The sequence below is a fragment of the Sarcophilus harrisii genome, chromosome 5 (assembly GCF_902635505.1).
Source record: "Sarcophilus harrisii chromosome 5, mSarHar1.11, whole genome shotgun sequence".
Lineage (NCBI taxonomy): Eukaryota > Metazoa > Chordata > Mammalia > Dasyuromorphia > Dasyuridae > Sarcophilus > Sarcophilus harrisii.
Window position 1 is genome coordinate 256,729,658 of NC_045430.1, and position 23,997 is coordinate 256,753,654.

The window sequence follows — 23,997 nt, forward strand, 5'->3', positions numbered from 1 at the left end:
GTTCCCTCCCTTACTCCCTCCCTTGCTCCCTCCCTCCCTCTCTCCCTTGCTCCTTCCCTTGTTCCCTCCCTTACTCCCTCCCTTGCTCCCTCCCTCCCTCTCTCCCTTGCTCCTTCCCTTGTTCCCTCCCTTGCTCCCTCCCTTGTTCCCTCCCTCGCTCTCTCCCTTGCTCCTTCCCTTGTTCCCTCCCTTACTCCCTCCCTTGCTCCCTCCCTCCCTCTCTCCCTTGCTCCTTCCCTTGTTCCCTCCCTTACTCCCTCCCTTGCTCCCTCCCTCCCTCTCTCCCTTGCTCCCTCCCTTGTTCCCTCCCTTCCTCCCTCCCTTGCTCCCTCCCTCCCTCTCTCTCTCGCCCTCCCTCCAGATGCTCAACACTTCCTAGCTGTGAGACCCTGAGCAAGTGACTTAACCTCAATTTTCTAAGAAGGAAGGAAGAAGGTGTATTGTTACAATGTATTAATTATCTGGTATGGATTCTTCAATTCAACAAACATCATACATTTTGAACAATGGCAGTTTTAGTACAAAGATAGTATAAATATGAGATAAGAAGGACCTCAACTAAAGTAGTAGTAGCATTAACAGGTCCTAGCAGTTGCTCAAATGTGGGAGAAGATGGCTTAGATAAGGAGTGTGGGAGATCCAGCCTGACACTGTCATTTTCAAAGATAAAAAGAATCAGAAAGAGAAACATGATTTGATAAAGTAGAAAGTGATTGGTTTGGCACATATTCAGTTTGAAGCACTAGTAGGAATCCAAGTAGAGAGATCTGATCAATACTTGGAGATCTAGGTCTGGAACTGAGAGGAGAGATTTTGGCTAGAGCTGAAGATTCAGGAGCCATGCATAAAAATCATGATTGAAGCTCTTTGAGGGCAAAGGAAGATGAGCAAAAACTGTAGAAGAGAACCTTAGGTAATGGTAACATAGAGAGGAGAGAGGAATTAGTGAGAAAGACAGAATTATAATAGATAAAGAGGAATCACAGTTTAAGAGCCATAGTTATAGTGAATTTAAAGAAAGGGGCAATGATGAGCAGCATTATGTAATGCTGCAGAAAGACCAAGAAAGAGAAGAAAAAGGATCAATGTCAATGGATTCTGGTGATTAGGTCTTTAGTAACTTGTGAGAAAACAATTTCAAGAGGCATGGGATAAAAAGCAATTTAGAAAATTGGACATTACAATTCTGATCCAATCGATCAGGGATGAACAGAACCAGCTACATCCAATGAAAGAACACTGGGAATTGAGTGTGGACTACATGTATTTTTGTTTTTCTTCCCAGATTATTTTTATCTTTCTAAATCCGATTTTTCTTGTCAACAAGAGAACTGTATAAATATGTACACATATATTGTATTTTAGATATACTTTAACATGTTTAACATGTATGAGACTGTCTGCCATCTAGGGGAGGGGGTGGAGGGAAGGAAGGGAAAAGTTGGAGCAGAAGTGATTGCAAGGGTCAATGTTGAAAAATTACCATTGCATATGTTTTGTCAATATAAAGCTATAATTAAAAAGGGAAAAAAAGAAAATTGGGGATTAAGTAAAAGATGAGGAAATAAAGGAAGAAGGTACCAACTACCTTTTCTAAAAATATAATTACATAAGCAACAAAAAAATATAAGATACCATAACTGAGATATCCTTTAAGACAGGGAGACTTCTGAATATTTGTAAATTGAAGAGAATTAGAGAAAATGTCTTGAGGAATATATACATAGATAAGAGGAGAAGAAGAGTTATTGAGGAGGACAGAGAACAAAATGGAAATCCAAAAGAGAGGAACTAAGATCCCATAAAGAGCAAGAGGAGATAAGATCAAAACTATAGTTTCTATCTATCTGCCTGTATAAAGGAGGAAGTAAAGATATCTTTTAAAACAGAATACAGTGAATGAAGTTATAGCACAATGTAAGATGAAGGTCAATCTATTAAGATACCTCACATTTAATTAATTATAGAATTATAGGAGTCTTAGAAATGATCTACATCATCCTCTCACTTGACGGCCGAAGAGACTGAGTAACAGAGAAGGAAAATAAGCACCTTCCACTACTCACCAAACAAGAAATAGATGTGAGATTTAAATAAAGGTCCTCTGGTTCCAAATCTAGTGTTCTTTCCATTGTGCCTCATTCTTCACAAAGTAATCTAAATAAGCTCTGAACTGAGTTTCCAATTCACCATTAGGGGAGATATAAGGTAGACAAAAAGGGGATGAGGATTTTCTTTACAAAAAGGATTAAAATGGGAATAGAAATAGAAGTTGCTCCAGACCTAGGGGTTAAAGAGTAAGAAGGCAGAATGCTCAAAGTAGGAGGAAGAAATAAGCAATGTGTGTGGGTGAGTAGGAGTTGATTTGAGAAGTGAAGTGATGGGGGATAAGTATTTCAATTAGATGCACACAGTAACAGGGAAACTAGTGAAGGGACTTGCGGGGGAAGGTAATACATGGCAGCCTACAAAGATTGTTTTTTAACTTGGGTGCAGGATGTTAAACTGACTGGAAAGAAGAGACATTAGCAGCAGAGAGGGAAGTGAGAAGATAATGTTTGTTTTGATGTGTTTAAGACATTGAAAGATCATACTTCCCCACAGTACATTATAAAAGAGATGCTTCTTTATAGGTTCACACTTATTGCACACTCCTCCCTACAGGGAAAAAAAATGTCATGTTCCAGCAACTGCCTACAATCATATGAAGGGCTCAGAAATTCACTGCCTGAAAGTATTGTGAGATATTTGGATTTTGACTCACAATAACAGCTCTTCCCAACTAGTTAGATTTCTGGATAAACAAAGAGGAATGACTTAGCTGGTCATTACAGATGTAAGAAGACAGTAAAAAAGCAAGAGGATCTGAAGGTGGGAACCTTTAAGTATTTAGATATTCAGATATATCGGACACTGCCGTAGTCCACAAAGATGACATATTTGAGAATTAAAAGGGAATTCAAAGGCCTTTCAGTGTAACCCACACCCCAGAAAGAATTCTCATCTTGCATCAGCTTGAAGACCCATAATGATGAGTTGCATATCATTTTCCCAAGCTCTCTGTTGACATAACTTATACAAATAAACCCCAGTTTTAGAAGACATTTGTCTCTATCAATGGCCAACACAACAATCTGCAAAAAAATACCAATGAGGAGGAACTGTATTTTTGTTGCTCAGGAACAGAAAAAAGATTAAAAATCAATCAATGAGCATTTATTAAATCCTTATTGCACTAAGTGCTGGGCATAGAAATACAAAAATGAAACAGTCCCCTTCCTTGATGAGTTAACATGATATCTGGGAAAGCAACATATGATTAATAGCTTTTACTTTTATATCTGGAATGAACCTTAGAGACAAACTAGATGAGAAAGCCGGAAATCAAATAATTTAAATAGACTTGTCTAAGGTCAGAAAGCAAGGCAGCAGCCAAACCAGTCTTCTCTTTCCAAGTCCCTTAATGTCTATTCAAGGTTCTTTATAAACTTCCTTCCTTCCTTCCTTCTATCCCTCCTTTCTTCTTTCTTTTTTTTTCTTTCCTTCCTTTTTTGTCTGCTTTTCTTTCTAATATTCTGGTTCTTTAATCTCAATATAATTGGTTTGCTTTCTGATCCTCTATATTTCGTTTTATATATTTAAAAACGTTATTTTGAGAATGGTTCCAGCACTTCTCAAGACTGAAAGTCAAAAAGGTCCATCACACAAAAATGTTAAGAAACTCTGCCCTACTTTGCTTCTCCACTTGTTCAATGTGTTACATTACAAATATCATTAGCAATAATTTGAATTCAAACATTGTCAAAATCTTATTTTGAATCAAGTTGACCAATAGAATTCTTCAAAAAAAGCTAGTGACAATCAGTAAATAAATAATTCTGGCCACATTGTTTGAATGTCAAATATATGCTTGCCAAAAACATATATTTCATGGAGAACTCACACAGGACAAGCATTCACAAGATTGTCAGGAAAAGCAATAGAAGGATACTCTCAAAGTATCTCATGAGAACTGTAGGATTGGTTATATGACTTGAAAGACACTGGCACAGGACTACCCAGCATATTATTAAAATTTGAACAGGGGGTCCCTGTAGCACTGTTTTCTCACCCTAGAAGGTGCTGTGCTTTGTGAGCAAAGCAGAATTAAATTAATCCAAATGAAACATGAGATGTACAAAATTAGAGAAGCCCCCCGAATGTTCATATGGCTTATTTGTGTCTGAACTATGGCAGACTATTCTGAGCTCATGTTGGTCTGATTAGCCACATGTGGACATATTATAATTCAATTCCAAAATTGTGGTGTCACTTTGGTCATCTTTGGGGATAAAGGATAACAAACTATTTAAACAAATAAGCAAACAAATTGATTAATTGATAGATTAATTCCTGATGCAATCTATCAGTCTTTTCCATCAGACATAGAACAGTCCTGGAGAGCTCATTTTCTCTTCAGATTGACAATATATGGGCTTTATAATATGCAGGTATTAGCACATCAGAGCCTAAATATTTACTTTTTCTCTTCAATCAACAAATCAACATACTTTTTTATTAAACACCTATTCTGTACTAAGGACTGGGAGCACAAAGATAAAAATGAAAGCAGTCCCTGCCTTCCAGAGACTTACGTTCTGCCAATTTAAGATATAATGGGAATGTTTCTGCCTGATGTGAAAGCAAGAGAAAATTCTAGGATAGCCAAATATTCATTTGAGGGGACAATATTTTTTTACCATGCACATGAAAAGGTTATATTTAACTAATGTCTGTATTTTCAGAAAGATTTTTTGTTATTAATCTGTAATCATAAAAATGTAACAAGGCTTCATAATTCCAGTGAATAAGAAGTAGAGAAAATATCATCCATCCATACTGTTTACCAAAAGGATTGATTCGATTTTGCAAGCTATGATTTGATCCATCTGGAAGTCGTCAGAATATAATGTAGTCCTTCACTGTTTTTAGGTTAAATATGCTTCATTTTAAATGTTTATAAAATTTAAGGCTGGTAATTTAGTTGAAATAAATTAATACACCATACACAGAGACACACACACCTGCTTCTGCAGTGTGTGCTTCTGTAGTGACAGTGTTTTTTGGTGATGAGAAAAGGAGCCAAAAATATTATGAACTATATAGTTTTTTAAATATCTTCAAATGCCAAACTATTATTGTCTGAGCTCTCAAAATGAGATCTATGTCCATCATTGAACAAGTTAATATGCTCCTTAGGAACTAACTCATATCCATGCTTGATATTTTGATGATAAATTAAATCAGAATACAGGAGGAAATTTCAGTTGAATGACTCTCCAAGTTATTCTTCAAAAGATACATAAAATAGTTTTGTGGGGTTGGATTCATACTTAACCCTCAGTTAAGAAATAGCATTATTTCATGAAACACTTAATTTTGTCAACTAGTGGAGTTCAATTTGATTGCATAAAAAAGGAATTTCTTATATACCTGGTTGTAATTTATGTGCCAACAATCTAATGTAGCAAAAAACAAAGGTCTTGGGTTCCAATCATACCTGAGTTGTTCATTTATTTAATGAATTTAATTTGATTATGGGATCTTTCTGGGCCTGTTTCTTCATTTGCAAAATTGACAAAATTAACAAAAAAGACTAAATGGCTTCGAAGACCACTTGCAATTCCAAACCTCTGATATTAGAATCAAAAGATTCTAAGAGGAATTACAATGATCCTTTCAATCAAATACATATAAGATGATTATTGGTGATTACGATACATGAAGGGATATGTTAGGAAATGTGGTTTAAGATTAAGAATGAAGGAAGCCAAAGACCTTATTCATAAGCTTATGTCACTATCTTCTCCAAAAGAAGATAATTAGAAGGCACAAGAAATGTAAAACTCTAAAACATGTCATACAAGTAAAATAAAATGTATTTAAACAGACAAGAAATGGGTATGAATGACATAGATATCAATTCAGAGTTATTTATCTGTCTTCAGTTAGAATATTGGTCAGTTAGAACAAAGATGAAATATTCCAAAACATAGATAGGGGCACCTAGATGGTGCAATGGAAAGAGCACCGGTCTTAGAATCAGGAGGACCTGAGTTCAAATCCAGCCTCAAACACTTAATACTTACTAGCTGTGTGACCTGGGGCAAGTCAAAAAGTTAAAAAAAAAAAAAAAAAAAACATCATGAGTAGGGGATATGGAAATATAATGAATAATAATATTTCATTAAAGAACAAGCAACAATGAAGAAAAAAAGCCAACAGTGAGATTGATATGAGTCAGCTAAGCCAAATCCTCCTTAGTAATTGGTATAAAGAACAGATATGAAGTGGAATAAATCTACTTCTATATTTGTAGCAATCTTTTATCCTCACTGATTTTGACAGAGCCACCTATTTGAACTCTCAACATTTCACCAAATGATGTCTTTATATTTAAGTAGAGATGGTATCCAGTAAAAGGAAGACATGTAATTAGCAGGTCAGAAGAAATACAGAAAAAAAAAATCTATACCATAGGACCCCATTTCAAAAGCAGTCATGGATTCATTGTAAGGTATCTCAAAAGGCTGAGAAAAGTTATTTTTGTAGATGATTCTATATAGGTATCATACATGAGAGCCACAAAAATATGGGAAAAGGATGGCTAAAGGATGTATATAAAGAAGCAAAAAAAATGTAGGGATACTGTGACACAGTATGATAGAAGTAACATGGGATGTTAGGTAGTGTAGCAGATAGAGCATTGGCTCTGTAGTCAGGAGGATTTGAATTCAAACCCAACTTCAGACACTTAGTAGTTATGTGCCGCTGGACAAGTCGTCTAACTGATTAACAGGAGGAAGAAGTGAAGTAATGCTTGTTTTCATTATTTCTAGCTCACTAAAATTGTCTGGTAATCCAGTTATCTGTTCTTTATGGGTCTGATTCTTAACCATTGTAGTATCTCCTTTTGTTATTCATTTTGTAGTGTCTACTGATCCCATAGTGATTTCTGAATGTATAGTGATGACTGGATATCACTGCTCAAATAGTCACCAGTTTTTATGGTAGCTCCTTGCATGATTATATCTTGGAGCATTGTTCTCTACTACTATTTGTTGGGCTTCATCTCTTCAAGTACACTTGCTAGTTAATTCCAGTTCCACTCCAGTCAGCTATGGCAGAGTGACCAGAAAATCTGCCCTGGACATGAGCAGGCTGAAACCCAGCTAACATACCCAGCTAACAAAGTCAAGCAGTTTCTCCCCAAAATAATGAACTTTTTTTTTCTTTTGATCTCTATGCCCAAAGCAATATTACATCCCTCTGTCCCAGACAACCATCTGACTTACTCATTCCCAAAATCTTCTCTAGAATAATAAATAAATGAATCTGAGGCAAAACCCAAAGAAAGATAAGTAGTCAATCCTGTCTATTCTCCATTCCTAGCTTTATTATGTAGGTCAGTAAACACCAGTGTTCCTGTACTTGGTTGCTGTGTTTTAGCCATTTAAAAGTCTCTAGAGGATCCTTATACAAGGTCCAGTTATGTATTTATTATTTGTTGCCAAAGAACATTTGATTTAGTAAATATAGGCTTAAAGATGCTTAAAGATGTTCCTCCAACAAAGCATATTAATATTCTACAAAATCCCTTTCAACATGGACCAAAGAGATAACTAAATTCAAAATCCTCTGATTTACAATATCAAAAGGAGAATAAGGCAGATATATATATATATATAATATATGTTTACCAAGGCTGTCCATTCTAATTATGAAATATGCTAATATAATATGGAATATGTTACCCTACTATGGAATATGTTAACATGTCATATTATGGAATATGTTAAATATATATATGTGTGTGTGTGTGTGTGTGTGTGTGTGTAATATATGGAAAAGGGATTCCCAGTAGTTCCTGAGTTGTTATCCCATGCTCATGGTGTCAAAATGTTACAGAAGTGGGGGCCACTAAATTCTAAGTAATGATCTCTGCAATCTGCATTAACTTAGGAAATCATCATTGATATATATATATATATATATATATATATATATATATATATATATATATATGACAATATAAGAGATCAGCCAAGTAATCCACACTGGGAAAACCAGAGTGTTGTCAACAAGCTCAAGCTTCTCCTTGCTATCACGTTATTTTTAAACAATTATATTTTCTGGGAATTATAGTTTTGTGAATCAAAGAATGCCATCCTTTCTGTCCTTTCTGATAAATACAAGTGACTAAAGGGAATAATGAAAAGATGCCTGTGGATAGTACTAGATTTATAATATGTTGCCAAAAATGACATTTTGCATTAGAAACTAGTAAAAGGCATCATCCCACCATGTATAGTCATAAAAGAACTTGCAGTGGATTTAGAGCAAGAACCAAGTGAAAGTCTGATAATTGATGTGATGGCCACAAGGTATTAAGGTAACGAAAAACTGCCAGTGCATTGAACTGAATGACATGGGCACAATTTACATTAAGTAGAGTGACTGGATTGTGATCTGTACATATGAAGGGAGTACATAAATAGAATTTGGATGAGGCAGAACTATAAAAGCTTAACATGGAATATATAATTACAATAGCATGTATATTATAGAATATACAATTACAATGCTTTAGGGTTTGTAAAAACATTGTACAATTATTATCTATTTTATCTTTATAACAACCATAGGAGGTAGGTGGTACTATTAGGTCCATTTTACAGTTGAGAAAATTGAGGTTCAGGATGTTTAAATGACTTGTCTCGGATTACATAGCTAGTAAGTATATAAGCCCGGATTTGAATTTAGGTTTTGCTGAGTGTAGGTTCATGGTGCCAAAATGTTACAGAAGTGGGGGTCACTATATTCTAAGTAATTTTATTTCATGCACCCTCTAGTTGTCAAGTTAGATAGTTAGTTAGACAGACAGACAGATGTGTATATTTATTTTTAAAAATAACTATTTTAAATAGATGGGGAATTATTCTAAAATACTTGTAAATACATATCTTTTTTGCTTATTTTATAATGTAATTTGGCATTTATCTCTAAGACATACATGCCCTTAGTGAATTTTTCTTTTAGGACAAACCCTAGCAATCGCAAAGTGTTTTCCTTCTATGCTAGTATGATCCCAATCTCTAAGCACCAAGTCTCACCTGAATAATCAATACTTAGTTCAGTTAAAGGAAGTAAAGCACTATAATTAATCTTTTTTTAATGAACAGTACACAATAGAAAATTATAGATAAAATGTCCTTAATGATTTCTCTATTGATTAAACATTTTCCGGCTAATGACTAGAAATATTATCAACCTAACCATGTTAAACTTTTCTCCTAATTAATGTTTTAAGAGATTAATTAATACATCACTTGACTTATAATCAAGATTTTTATCTACCTTACTGCATAATGGTTATGTTATTTTATCATGTTGCTGAAACTTGAAGTGTTATAATTGTTCATTTAAAATTTCAAGATCTTTCAATTAAAATTTTAATTTTATAGAAACATGCTATGTTATCTGCCAGAAGAAAGGAGGCACATGACTGTGTTCTGAATTTTAGGCTAAAATTCTATAGAAAGTCAAGCATATTTCTTCTGCATGTATAACAAGATGGGAATATTTATTTGCCTTATAGTATATGGAATTATTTTGAAATTGTAATTATTGTGATTGAAATTGTAATTATGTGCACTGAAATTTAAGTGATGTATGTTTGATTTCTGGCAAATACCTTATCATGGCAATAAGTGTAAAATTATAACAAAAGCCTATTAGAGAGAGTGTCTCTCTTTAATCCTACAATATATTCAGAGATGGTAATTTGTGCAAATATAGACATACAGAACCTGGACTAACTATAACAGCTAATGGAACAAAATCATTTGAATGGAAGAATAGGATTGGAAGGGTAGCAGAGACGCAGTAGCTGCTGGAGGGAACTGCCTGCCTCCCCAGTTCCAGGGAATTTGGTCTTTTCTCCCTTAGGAATTGAGACAAGGAAGTGATAGTTTGAGAGAGAAGGGCTGCAACTTTGGCCCACTGGGAATAGTGACCAGGAAAAGTGCAAGGATGGTGGGCACCATGAAGAAACATGTCCTATCTGCAGGTGAATACAGAGCTGCCTCTTTTCCTTTCACTCTTGGTGGGAGAGGAGCTCTGTTCACCCTGAGCTAGTTATAGTTTTGCACAAATATGGCTACAAAGAGAATATAATGAACATTAGAAAATAAAAACAGGTATTCACATTATTAAAATGAAAATGTGTCTCTATTTAGCTCTTCCCCACAAATTCCTAAGAGAAGAATCTTTGTTTTTTTGCCTGTCCAGAACAATTAGAGTAACTCACCAACTATTAGGATACCCTCTCTAATGAATTTTCCATATCACTAATGTTAGAGAAAATCATAATAACTGGCATATAACACAGAAAAAAATTAGAAGCTATTTACATACATTATCTTATCTGATCCCTGTCCCAATATTCTTAGTAAATTATATGTGTATATGTGTGTATGTATATATGCATACATATATATAATAATAATTATTTCTCTGTTTATCTATGAGGGAACTGAAACTGGGGAAGACATGGTACAACACTTGTCTATGGAAATGGGCCAGATAGTAGCAAGTGGTAGATATAGCTAATTAGAGAGATTGAGACAAAGAGACACAGAGAGAGAATAGATTGATGATAGAGATAAGGAAATAGATAGACGGACAGACAGACAGAATAATTAAATACTAGTTATATGTTACACACTTGGTAAAGTGCTAGGGATACAAATATAAACAAACAAAACAGTCTCTCACCAAAGGAGCTTACATTCTAATGGGGGAAGAAGTGAGATAACAGTCCATAACGGGAGATGGAAAACAAGGGTGAGGACAAAACTATTGATGCAAAGTCAAAGTGAATTCCATCGAGGGAACATGGTGTCCTTAATGAACTGCTAGTCTGGGTAAGATCTCAATTGAAAAGGCAGGACTCAGTGCCAAGGAAAGCAAAATGTTCCTGGGGAAAAGGTAAAGAATTCTAAAAAGTGAGTCATGGAATGAACTATAATATATAACTTCTATCACCTAGAAAACAATCATAAAGAAAATAAGCAAATATTTGAATGAATAAATGGATGGGTAGATTAATTTAAAGCTTCGTAAAATTCATATTTGTTAACATCCTAGAGCTTGTTCCAAGGAGTTTTTGTCTTAGTGTTTCAGCGGGACCTTGTTGTTTCCCTGGCAGTAGAGCAAAGAAAAAGCATGAGAAAAGAAGGTGGTAAGCTGGGTTCTCTCTCTAAGGTCAGCACCTGCAGGTGTTTTTTTGTCTTTCTAACACTGCCCTGAGCTATGATTATTCCTTGTTCAGGCATGACTTATTTCACAGCTGTTGTATTATGAACAATTTCTAAATCTCTCAGAAATCAGAAATCCTAATGCCTCCAGGACACTTGTTTAGACTTTCCATTTATAAAAGCACTGAATTTGGCCACTAAGAATTGAACCAAATAGAGTGTGGTAGATTAGGTTAATTTTTATCACCTTTCCCCTACTGCCATTGCCACAACATATACAGACACACACACGCATATGTGTGTGTGTATATATATATATATATATATATAATCTCCAGTCCTTTGGGTTATAAAAGAATCCTAAATTTATACCTATTAGGGACATCAGAAGCTGTTTACAAATACATTTTAAGGCTGAGGAAACTTGTTAAGGACCATACCTAAGTGAAGGGGCAGGTCAATTCTCCCAGAGCCTCCACAGCTGTGAATCATAAACTTGAAGGAGTTGCAAAGCAGCCTTTACTGACACAGGTGTTCCTTGTGGATTGGGAATAAAATACATTGGAGGCAGAGGGAAGAGGAGAGAGGTCAGAGAATGCAACATTCTCTATGTAACATCATCGTCCTCTCACGTGAAGACATCCATTCTACAGTTAGACCTCCGGCAGCCACTGACAAGTTGCTCCCGTATCACAGCAGAAACTGAAGCTCAAGGTTTGGCTTGCATGAGGTTGTGTTTGTCATATATTATAAAGGTGGGATTACAAATAAGGTTGTTCAACTTTAAGCTATATTCTTTGTATTATAACATTAAATTATAAACTCCTGAGGACAGGGGCTATCTTTCCTTATATCCCTAACATTTATCATGGTACTTGATGTGTAGTTAGTGCTTAACAATGTTTATTGATTTTATTGTACTAATCTGAAATTTCTTCGTGATATAATTGTGATTTGAGGAAGACCCAAAGTGTCATGACTAAGTGCTCAAGAAAAAGAGTCGAGTATAAAAAAGTAAATAAAGTATATAGAAGCTGAGGAATGGTTAGTCATATTTCTCTTTGTAGTACTGCATGTCAGTGTATTTATATACCCTTGGGAGTGTTTGCTGATGTGTGATCCCTGAGCAAAGGAGTGGCAAATGGTTTTCAGATACAAATGATTTGGGAGAAGATGGCTGATTAGGGTCCTGCTGGACTTAGGGCTCATAGAGTTAGACTTTTGAGCCTGACTGTAAGAATAGGGCATGGTTTAGGGATCATGGCAGATGGCTCTTGCTACTTAACTGTGAAGTAATGGAGTTTAGGATCTTATCAAAATTTGAGGATTATGGTAATCAACCTGGTCAGCTGTTGATGTTTGTGTCTCATTGAGTGTCCAGAAAGCAAAGAATTCAGAAGATAGATATGAATGACAAGTCTTAAGTATTTGAAAGACTTATAATATGGACCTAGGGCCAATGAGTATTTGATAAACTAATGGCAAGCTCAAAGTGCCATTTATTAAAAAATTCTCCAATCAACAACTCCTAAAAAAAAAAAAAAAAAAAAAAAAGCTGGATCAAGGCTTTTGTGAACCAATATCCAAGATGTCATTTTGTTTATTCATTTCGTCATCAAGAGAGGAGATGATGCGATAATATCTATAAAGTATTTTGTAAACATTAAAATGCTATATAAGTGCAGACAATATTAATACCATTGTTTTCAAAGTTTTTGAGTCTCATCTTTAATTAATGCAACAGGACTGAGAAATAGGGTCCCAAATCCTTGGGTTTGTTTTTTGTTTTTTTTCATGTAGCAAGCTCCTAGGTTAGGAAAATGAAGGGATAGAATAAATGAAGGGACCTTGAAAGTCTCTGCCACTCCTACGTTGTATGTTTAAAATGGGTATAAAAATAGTCTGAACCTATGAATTCATTACTATAGAGAAGTCCTGGGTACAGCAATTTTTACCAATTCAGGTTGGCAGCTTCTCTATAACTTCTAGAGCAAAATTGTCAATCACTAGTCAAACACCCCAGAGTCTTATAAGACCCAAATTAAAATATAATTGGGAAATATTTAACAAAAAGAAATAAAAACACGTCATAGATGATGTTAATATGTGGTTTTCTAAGTTGGTTTGCTGCCTGAAAGTATCCTGTGGATGGTTTAGTGGTTTCCTCAGTTTGACAAATTTGACCTAGCCCATTTGACATGTTCAATGATTTTCCCATTGTCATGTAATAAATGCCAAGTACTGACCTAGCCCACTTGTAGTGTTAAATGACTTTCCCAGAGTCATGTAATAAGTGTCAGGTATGGGATTTAAAGCTAGATCTTCCTGACAATGAGGTTAGCTTTCTATCTGTTATACCAAGGCTCCCAGGATAATTGAACTTATTACATAGCAAGTCTTTTTGTTCCAAATGAGAAAAATGATTATTAAAAACCAATAATTGGGAGATCTAGAGTTCTCTCTCTTTTTTTAAAATCCTGTATTTAAAAAGAAAAATGTTTGATTTCTTAAAGGATGTTACTAATAATGAGATTGAACTAATTCACCTCAACCTTGGTCAGACTTCATCCAACCTTACAAGGAATTTCATCTAAAATGGAATACCCATTGTTTTCTACTCATATTTAGGTGGGAATAATTTTTTTTTGATTAGGTTGCCCAAAGCTGGATATAGTCTAAGTAGAAAGATAAGACTCTCAATCCAAAGGTGACATGATGTCATCCTCGCCTCCATTTTATTTTTTCCTTCTTTTTTTAATCTTCCTTTTTAAAATAATAGCCAATCCAATATAGGTTAAATATGTGTGATTCTTCTAAACATATTTCTACATTTATCATTCATTCCCTCATTTTCATATAACCCACCCCTATTTTATTAGAGTTCATTGCCACTTTTCTTCCAAAAGAACATAAAAGCCCTGAGTTTGGACTACCATGATTGTTTTTGGACAAAGAGATTTGGCCAGATGTCATCCTTTTACTTTTAATGTGATGGCCTTATTAATAAAATTATTAAGTTTCCACACATAGAAGTTTGGAATTTCTAGCATTAAAAATGTGCATTTATAATAAGCAATCTCCACAAATAGCCCTTGGTGAATGTCCTGTATTTTGTGCTCTAGAATAATTACCCCCAAGGTGTTAAAATAAACCTCAATACCATAAGATTGCTGGTAATTTCAAAGCTACCTCACTGTCATTTTAAAACCAGAATGGAGCAGAGTTACCAAGTGAAACATCAGGGAGTGCTTTGGGGTTTAGAGTATAGAAGCAACTATAGGGAATGTGTGTGTCTCTCTCTGGGAATAGCATCAGCTTAGTCAGATCATTAGGACTCTGTGTGTTTCATCCGTGTTGCTTGGGGAGAGCCAATTCCAGAAACATCACTGGTCTTATGTGTTCAAGGCTCTGAAAACTTGTCAAGTGGGAAACCAGAACCATTAATATGAGGGATGCTAGGGTGAAGATCATGCTCCTGTGATGGCCTGTCTAGTTAGGCTGCCCTTTTCCTGATGGAAATAGGGACTTGGACTTTTGCCAAAAAATAATAAATAAACCTAACAAACATGGGTGCTTTATCCATCTTTTATTCAAAAGAATAAATAAAATTTCTTTTAAAATCTTGAAAACCTATTGAGAAGATTATATCTGCCTTAAAACAGGACTTTAAATACAATATAAGCTCCCTGAGAGTGGAGACTGTGTCTTTGTCATCTGTGTCTAGCACAGTACCTAGAATAGAGTAGGAGGTTAATGTAGCTATCCCCCAATTAATAAAAAAAAACAACGAATCTCCTTTAAGTGGCGGTTTAGTTTGAATTAATATTGTATATTTCTTTTGCGCTAGAATGATTACCATATTTTACATAATTAAGATTTCAAATAGTGAAAAATTGAATATATATAACCCCCTCAGGTCATATCATTATTTACAGGCCTTGATTGGGATCTAACAGTAACTGTTGAATGAACTGTTTCAGGTTCTTTGAATGGTGTAGCTGGGTTTTATCATATCACAGAATCTGAGAATTTGAAAGACTTACTGAGCAACTATCTGGCACAAATCAAACACACACACAAATAAATCCAACATTTATCCATTTATCCAAAATAAATGCAACAAATCAAACAAGTGCATGTATAAACCCTACCTGAAAACCTCCAAGGAAGGAGGAACCAGTGTCTTTTCCAGCCTCCCTTGTTTGTCTGGACAGCTCACATTGTTAGACATTTACCCTAATTTGGTCTCTTTGCAACTTTGACCCATTGCTCCCAATTCTGCTTTCTGAGGCCAAACAGAATAAGCTGAATGCTCCCAGTATGTGCCACTCTTTCAACTATTTCAAGACAGTGTCTAAAGATTCCCACGCTCTTTTCCAAACATCTCGACATCCACAAATAATCTTCATATAACTTGGATTTGAGTTCTTTCTGCATCTTGATTATCCTTCTTTGAACACTCCACAATTTATAAATGTAATTCTAAAATCAAGGCGCTGAAAATTAAGTTCAGTGCTCCAGATGAGGTATGACCAGTACAGAGTACAGTGAGATTGTCACCTCACTTTGCTGGGTAATTATGGTATTCTTAATGAGGTTTACGGTTCCATTAGCTTTTTTAGCCTTTGTATCATCCTGCCAAGTCATATTGAACTTATGGTTCGCTCAGATCTCCAAATCTCACTCTCCCCGTTCCTGTGTCCCTCTTTTCCCTACCTCTGTTTCTCTATATCTCTAAGTGTTTCTGTCTCTCTGGGTGTGTCCCTGTTTCTCTCTTTGTCTCTATGTTCTTGTCTCTCTGTCCCCTCTCTCTTCCCCTTTCCTTCTCTCTTTTCCTCTTGCCACTCCTCTCATTCATTGATAAACATGTCTACCAGCACATGGCCCATCATAGATACTTGAAAACAAACCTACTACACTGAACCAAAAACAGCTGTTATTTGAGTCCAGCCAGTAATCTTGTATGAGAGACTTTATCAAAAACCTTGCTAAAATGTATATACATTCTTTCCATAACATCTCCCTGGTATATTTGTTGTTAATCACCACAAAATAACTAAAATAAGATTAGCTTGGTATAATTGTACTTGATGAATCTATGCTTTTGTAATTGCTGCTTTTTTATGTGTTTGCCAATCATTTCTTTAATGATTCATTCTGAAATTTTCCCATAATAGATGTGAAGATCACTGGCCTATATAATTTGCAAACTGTGTTCTCTTCCCTTCTTTGAAAATCAGAGTATTCTCATGGTTTTGTTGTTGTTCAGTTGGGCCCAAGTCTTTGTGACTCCAGTTGCGATTTTCTTGGCAGAGATATTAGGTTAGTTTGCCATTTTCTTCTGCAACTCATTTTACAGAAGAGGGAACTGAGGCAAACAAAGTTAAGTGACTTGTCCAGGATCACCCAGTTAGTATCTGAGAAAAGATTTGAATTCAGAAATATGAGTCTTTCTAATTCCACACCCAGTATTCTGTCCACTGCAGTACCTCACTGCTCCAATCTCATAGGTATCTCTCTAATATCCTGCGATTTGTTCAGTATCACTGAGAGTAGATCAATAATCCTATCTGCCAATTTTTTGTTTACCGAGGGACATAATTCATCTGAACCAAGTGGGTAAATTTATCAAGAGAAATGATGTGACCTCTTAATGTATCAATTCTAAGTTAGTGACTTTTGTCCTATACTTTTCAATGCAAAAGCTCTTCCTTTTGCAAGCAAAATGAAAACATCCCATCAAGTTTGGAACTCATTTTGTGCCAAAATGAAAGGAACAATTAATTGCTGAATTAGTGTTTAATAGATACAAGGATAGAACTTCAAATTTTTGCTACAATAGAAGAAAAAAGAGCAATGACTTGATCTTTGACTTATTTCTGAATGGGGGGGAGAGAGGGAAAAAAAGAAACAGATTTTCACAATCTTGTTAAATAATTACTGGCTTTTGGTGACTGCTGCTTTATAATATAGCTAAGAAATAGATTAGTTGATCAGTGGAACAGATTAGGTTCACAAGACAGAATAGTCAACTATAGCAATCTAGTGTTTGACAAACCCAAAGATCCTAACTTTTGAGATAAGAATTCATTATTTGACAAAAACTGCTGGGATAACTGGAAACTAGTATGGCAGAAATTAGGCAGGGACCCACACTTAACACAGTATACCAAGATAAGATCAAAATGGGTCTATGATTTAGGCATAAAGAATGAGATTATAAATAAATTAGAGGAGTATAGGATAGTTTATCTCTCAGACCTATGGAGAAGGAAGAAATTTGTGACCAAAGATGAACTAGAGACCATTATTGATCATAAAATAGAAAATTTTGATTACATCAAATTAAAAAGCTTTTGTACAAACAAAACTAATGCAAACAAGATTAGAAGGGAAGCAACAAACTGGGAAAGCATCTTCCCAGTTAAAGGTTCTGATAAAGGCCTCATTTCCCAAATATATAGAGAACTGACTCTAATTTATAAGAAAATAAGCCATTCTCCAATTGACAAATGGTCAAAGGATATGAACAGACAATTTTCAGATGATGAAAGTGAAATTATTACCACTCATATGAAAGAGTGTTCCAAATCACTATTAATCAGAGAAATGCAAATTAAGACAACTCTGAGATACCACTACACACCTGTCAGATTGGCTAAGATGACAGAAAAAAAATAATGATGATTGTTGGAGGGGATGCGGGAAAACTGGGACACTGATACATTGTTGGTGGAGTTGTGAACGAATCCAACCATTCTGGAGAGTAGTTTGGAACTATGCTCAAAAAGTTATCAAACTGTGCATACCCTTTGATCCAGCAGTGCTTCTACTGGGCTTATACCCCAAAGAGATACTAAAGAAGGGAAAGGGACCTGTATGTGCCAAAATGTTTGTGGCAGCCCTGTTGGTAGTGGCTAGAAACTGGAAAATGAATGGATGCCCTTTAATTGGAGAATGGTTGGGTAAATTGTGGTATATGAATGTTATGGAATATTATTGTTGTGTAAGAAATAACCAGCAGGATGAATACAGAGAGGCCTGGAGAGACTTACATGAACTGATGCTAAGTGAAATGAGCAGAACCAAGAGATCATTATATACGTCAACAACGATACTGTATGAAGATGTAATCTGATGGAAGTGGATTTCTTCGACAAAGAGAAGATCTAACTCGGTTTCAATTGATCAATGATGGACAGAAGCAGCCACACCCAAAGAAAGAACACTGGGAAATGAATGTAAACTGTTTGCATTTTTGTTTTTCTTCCCGGGTTATTTTTACCTTCTGAATCCAATTCTCCCTGTGCAACAAGAGAACTGTTTGGTTCTGCACACATATATTGTATCTAGGATATACTGCGACATATTCAACATATATAGGATTGCCTGCCATCTAGGGGAGAGGGTGGAGGGAGGGGAAAAATTGGAACAGAAGTGAGTGCAAGGGATAATGTTGTAAAAAATTATCCTGGCATGAGTTCTGGCAATAAAAAGTTATTATAATAAACCACAAAAAAATAAATAAATAAATAATTGCTGGCACTAAAGTAAAAAAATTTGGCGAATCTCTAGGAGACATAATACACTGTCATGATATTTGGTTTTCCATAATTAAAATAACGAAGTAATTATTCCAAGTATCACATTTTGATCCAAATATTTTAGAACATTTCCATGATAAAGAAAGAACAATTAAGAAGTGAGAAATACTTTCAAGGACAAACTAAAATTATTGGGAGAAATGAAGCCTTAAAGTCAGCAAACTATGCATCTTCTGTCTAATTATGACTGAGAAATTATCTATTTCATGGCTTGAAATTGGAAAGGCAAGGTATAAGTGATGGACAGCTCCGTATTCCATTGATATTCTCACAATGTCAAGAAAAATGGAGGGAGATCTCCAAATTGCAGGGATACTCTGTGGATAATTTTTAAGGAGTCTAAGATAAGAATTCCAATGGATAGGCAGGCTTGTATGGGCTATAATTCACATCATTTGAGGGAATTAAAAGCATGTAAAAAATAAACAGGTCGTTCTAAACTTCTAGAGATTATTCTTAATTATATAAGAGGGTTCCACTGTGAGTTCCTTAAAATGATTTTGATCCTATTATGTAAGGGAAATGCTGTGGAAAGAGTTTAACTATAACAAAAATTCACTAAGGCTCTAAGTTAGAAAGCAACTGTTGGTCTACTGTGAAAGAGGGAGTTTCCTCACTGGGATTCCCTATTTCAACTCTATCATGAGTCAAGTTCAACTTTTACCATCAAGACTGATGGATTATAGGATTCTTCTATTCTTCTTGATTAACTAGTTTCTTTCTCTTTAACCATCAAATTTAAGATAGTTTCATACTCAGTAAATTCTCATGCTAAATAGTAACCAGTAAATGTACACATGAATGTGTGTGCATATGGAGGATGTTAGAGTATGACTAACATATTCTGGGGCCTTTGAGTTAGTTTGTGTCACCTTGACTCTTCCCATTTTTTTGCTTCATGTATTGTTAAAAAGATAGCAAAAATAGAATATTAATTATTGTTATTTAGTAAACATCTTCTTGTTCTTTGCCCACCTCCTTACATTATTATATTTGATTAAGTCAATAGGATTTTTAAAAAATCTTCCCTATCTGGCATACTAGCTAGTAAAAGAAAAAAATCTTCTACAAATTCATGGGTTGTCAAATTTAATATTTCTTGACTCTAATTATAGGGCTTTCAAGAATTTCAAGGTGGAATAATTTATTTTACTTTCTTCCTTTTAATGCTATTTTAATAGCTATTTAGCACATGGGGGAAAATGAAATTTACTATCGTTTTCAGAGCTATTAATAATGTGCCTTTAAAGTACATATATGATAAGCTTTCAATTATCTGGCATTCTAACAAGCAGCATTTACACATCTGTGGTACAATGAGGTCCCCCTGGAACACAGCAAGATATCAGAACTATTTTGAGAATCATCAAATAAAAATGAATTTATATCCACTATACTGTAGTTATATCATAGACATCATCATGGTCTAACTTTTAAGACCCTCCATAGAGAAGATATGGTAATCCTATACTCCAGACACCTCACCCAAGAATCATGTGTCATAAAGTGTGAGGGAAAAGGTGAGGGGAGGAAAAAAAGAAGTGAGGGAAAGTCAGAGGATAAGGAAAGAAAAGAACAAGGGAGCAATAAAGGTATCCATTTCAGAGTCTCTACAGTTGTCTTACATTGGATTGTGACTTCCCTAATCATAGATTCTTAGAACTGAAAGGGAACTCAGAGATATCTAGTTCAATGCATAAATAAATGAGACCATCCATATCAGGACCTTAATAAGATGGAACCCACTACTTCCTGAGGTATCCCATTCTACTTTGGGAGAGTGTTAGTTGTTAGAAAGTGTTTCCTTGTCTTAAACCACTCCATTCCAATTTCCATTCATTTCTCTGAATTCTGTCCTCTGGGATTAAACAGAAAGGACCTAATATTTCTTCCATATGACAACCTTTTAAATATTTAGTGGCAGCATAATGTGTCCTCTAAGCCTGTTCTTCACTAGGCAAAACAGTGTGATAGGATAGATGGGAAGCCATAGAATTTAAAAAAAGAAAAAAGACCCCGGTTCAATTTGTGCTCTTGACACACTAACTATGTCATCATAAACATATAATATAACATTTTCAGGCTCATCAACAAGTTGGGAAGACTTTAAGAGAGAAGAAGAAAGAAAGAATCTTTTATTAAGTGCTTACCATGTGCCAGATTTTATGTTAAGTAAATTACAACTGCTTCAGATATTATGAAATATCAACTGAGATACCAGTTGTAAAACAGCTACCTGTTTGATTTATATTGTTAGAGGGAATATACTTGGACATCTCTAAACCAAAAAAAAAAAAAAATCACATATTCCCTCAAAAAAAGAAACCAAAGTAAGTGATTCCTTTCCCTTTGCTGACTGAAAACAAGTTTGCCTTCTCATTCATGGTAATTCTCATCCATATTTTCTCATGAATCTTCAATAAAGAGTCAATCCAATATGACAGAGACTTTCCTTCTTATTCTGTGGTAAAAGAAAAACTACTTTTCCATAAGAACTATGCCCTATTTTTTATTCTTGCATAGGACCTATACAACTCATTTACTATTCATACATATCATAATTATGTTTATAATTTGCATTCTTCTGACAATGAGGATATTCTTCATAATTTGAGTTCTCCTGAGAGTGAGGTTATATTGTTTTTTAATTGCTTTTCTTCACCAAGAAAATATGTGTTAAAGAGATGGTTTTTTTTTTTTTTTTTTTTTTTTTCCCCCCAGCGGCAGGTAGTTTGGGATCACTGGCAGTGCTGGGCAAGTTCCCAAATGCAATATAGATTATTATTTCTTCTCCTCAATTCTTGTTGCAAATCATGATCGTTCCATAGCATTTTTCTGGAATCTACATATTGATATATTTGGACAGGCAACCTATTAAAATAATCTATCTTAGAATGAAGAGATATATTCATCCACTTGGTATCTTCATGTGAATAGTTAAGCCAATTTCTTTCCCATGGTTTCTCTAAGGAGGTTTTATAATATATGGGAACTCAGTGCAAATTAGTAAGATGTTATCTACAAAGAACAACATCTGAGAATCTCACCATCAATGGGACTGTCTTTTATTTGTACCTTACAAAGAACATCTTCCATGAAACTGGACAATGACAAATATATTCTTGGAGAACAAATAATCTTCCTAATTAGCACTTTATATAGTCCCCTTGCTCAGCAGATTATTTAATTATTTCTAATCTTCTTTGAAAGTGATTCTAACTTTTGCCATCTCCATATCTTTATATTGTATGGGGGAAATCGCCTTAAAATTGTTTTTCTTCAAATTTTTGGTTTCTTAATAAAAGATGGTAATAATGTAGGATTCAGGAAATTTTGTTTGAGGGAAATGGGTTGCTAATTAAAACTTTCATTTTAATTAAAAAAAAATGTAACACCCATAATGAGTTATGGGACTATCTTTACTTCTGGCATGGGATTTTACTTAACAGATCTGGACCCACCTTACCTAAGTCACAGAAAGAAAATGACAAATGGAACTACTGAAGGATGAGAAGACAGAAGATATGGGTCTAGTCCTAACTTCCATGAAATAAATATCTTTGATCTTAGACAAGCTTTACAATTTGCAGGGGATGGAAAGTAGGCCTTAAAACTAGGAATATATAAGTTCAAGTCTTGCCTCTACTGACTATCTGGGCAAGGAAAAGTCATTTAATATCTCATTGTTGTAAAAATCTCTAAGAAGTTCCAAAAGAGCATAAATTGCAGAGAATATGTTGTTAAAGAGCATTCCTTCACTCAAGAGTTCATTATACTAATGAAATTACATGTTCAGTCCTTATTCTTATAGTTTCTTTGCTCAATATAGCAATAATTATGCATCCAGTCTGCCTGCCCAACAACTGTGGGTGAAGTCTTCAACTAGAATTTGGGAAAACAAGGATTAGGACCCCTCATTAGATTCTGACTGTAGGCAACTCATTTTCTCTTTCTGGACCCTAGTTTTCTCATCAGTAAAATAGGAGTGTTAAAATAGATAATCTCAAAGGTTACAGAGTTCTGTGATTGATCTCATAAAATCACTCTGAGGATCAAAAAGGAAAATAAATATACTGGAAAATAAAAAATGTTAACTTTTTTAAAAAGATAATTTTTCTATTGTTTTGTTTACTCTGAGGCTGCATTATGTACAGTGTATTCTGATTGAATGTTAAGGAGATATGACCATATCAGTAAATTCTTTACTTATCTTTTGGAAAGATCTATTTTTCTTCAATAATTGTCAAAAGTGTCTTGAATTGGAACCAAAATTTGATAGAATTGGGACTTATTATATATTAGAAATTATCTAAGCCAACCTCTCACAGATAAGGAAACTGAGTCCAAAAATTGACATGATTTTGCCCAAAGTCACAAGGATTGTCAATGTCACAGCTATTGCTGGGACCCAATTCAGATTTTATTTTCTGAGTGGTTCATATAAGATGAATCGAGTGTTTATATCATATTCTCATCTTCAAATACTGTATGTTTATTTCTCATTTCAGGAATCATGTAAGGTGGTAAGTAATACTTCATTAGTTCCTCCTCTACTCTATTCCTGTGTGTCTATTTGATCACATGCTTCCTAAAAAAAGCTCAAATAAGAAACCTGTCATATGAAATTGCCATCTCATTCATGGGATCACCTTTCATTTCAGAAAGAACAAAATCAAATGATACCCAATGAGGGAAGTCAGTTGCACTATTCTAAGTATATCCTGGTTCCTGATATTTATCGAGTTGGGAAGGATTAAAAGATTGTTAACTTAGAGCGAGAAATGCCTTCAGAGGCCAGCTAGTTCAACCCTTTCATTTTACAAATGAGGACACTCAAGCCCATGGAGGAAAAGTAACTTATTCATAATTACACTAAATAATAAAGTATACTGGACACAATACCAAAGGAGAATCAAATATAAAATCCTCTAATTGACTTTTGAAACTGTCCTCCTCTACCTTCCTAATCTCCTATTTTATTCCTTCCCGTGTATTCTATGATCCAATGATAATGGATTCTTTACCATTACTTGATCAAAACACTCCATAGCCCAATGGGAGGCATTTTTTCTTAGCTATATACCCCATGGTAGGAA

At 34.8% G+C, this 23,997-nt stretch overlaps 1 protein-coding gene across 1 annotated transcript in view; it reads left to right on the forward strand.

Annotated features, from left to right (window-relative positions):
* KCNH8 (potassium voltage-gated channel subfamily H member 8) overlaps nucleotides 1-23,997 on the forward strand; it is a 381,840-nt gene that overhangs the window by 218,544 nt on the left and 139,299 nt on the right. The window lies entirely within an intron of this gene.